Source organism: Chiloscyllium punctatum, chromosome 7, assembly GCF_047496795.1.
Source record: "Chiloscyllium punctatum isolate Juve2018m chromosome 7, sChiPun1.3, whole genome shotgun sequence".
Lineage (NCBI taxonomy): Eukaryota > Metazoa > Chordata > Chondrichthyes > Orectolobiformes > Hemiscylliidae > Chiloscyllium > Chiloscyllium punctatum.
The window spans coordinates 33,662,771-33,664,259 of record NC_092745.1 but is presented as its reverse complement, the minus strand read 5'-3'; positions in this window follow the sequence as shown (position 1 = coordinate 33,664,259).

Genomic DNA, 1,489 nt, shown 5'->3' with positions numbered 1-1,489 from the left:
GACTACAAACCAACTGACTCCCACAGCGACCTAGATTATACCGCCTCCCACCCTGCCCCTTGTAAAAACGCCATCCCATATTCCCAATTCCTTTGCCTCGACTGCATCTGATCCCAGGAGGACCAATTCCACTACCGAACAACCCAGATGGCCTCCTTCTTCAAAGACAACAATTTCCCCTCCGACGTGGTCGAGGATGCTCTCCATCGCATCTCCTCTACTTCCCCCACCTCTGCTCTGAAAGCCCGCCCCACCAATCATCACCAGGACAGAACTTCACTGGTCCTCAGCTTCCACCCCATCAATCTCCGGATACATCATATCATCCACCGTCATTTCCGCCACATCCAAACAGACCCCATCACCAAGGATATATTTCCCTCCCCACCCCTATCAGCGTTCCGGAGAGACAACCTCGTCAGGTCCACACCTCCCACCAACCCAACCTCCACTCCCGGCACCTTCCCCTGCAACCACAAGAAGTGCAAAACTTGCGCCCACACCTCCCCCCTCACCTCCCCCCAAGGTCCCAATGGATCCTTTCATATCTGTCACAAATTCACCTGCACCTCCACACACATCATTTACTGTATCCGTTCCACCCAATGTGGTCTCCTCTACATTGGGGAGGCAGGCCGCCTACTTGCGGAACGTTTCAGGGAACACCTCTGGGACACCCGCACCAACCAACCCAACCGCCTCATGGCTGAACACTTTAACTCCCCCTCCCACTCCTCCAATCACATGCAGGTCCTTGGCCTCCTCTATCGCCAGACCCTGGCCACACGACGCCTGGAGGAAGAGCGGCTCATCTTCTGCGTAGGAACCCTCCAACCACACGAGATGAATGTAGATTTCTCCAGCTTCCTCATTTCCCCTCCCCCACCTTATCTCAGTCCCAACCCCTGGATTCAGCACCGCCCTCTTTACCTGCAATCTTCTTCTCAAACACTCCGCCCCCACCCCCTCTCCGACCTATCACCCTCAACCTCACCTCCTTCCACCTATCGTATTCCCAGCGCTCCTCCCCCAAATTCTCTCCTCCCTACCCTTTATCTCAGCCCACTTGACACACCAGCCTCATTCCTGAAGAAGGGCTTATGCCTGAAACGTCGGTTCTCCTGCTCCTCCGATGCTGCCTGGCCTGCTGTGTTTTTCCAGCACCACATTTTTCAACTCTGGTCTCCAGCATCTGCAGTCCTCACTTACTGCTAGGATAGGGACAGGATAACAAAAATAATAAAGCTATCTTCACACTGTCTCCTTCAAACACTCCCAGGACAGGGACAGCACTAGATTAGGTACAGAGTGAAGCTCTCTCTACAGTGTCCCAGTAATCTGTCTTAACCCCTGAACCTCAGAAGTGTCCCCGAGACCAGTCCTGAGAAGGAGGAGAGTTGAAATTCAGTGCTGACAATGACCTTTGTCCTGCCAGCTCAGCCCTGTCCTATTTAAAGTTGTGTCTCCTCTATGGATTGTCTCAAACACT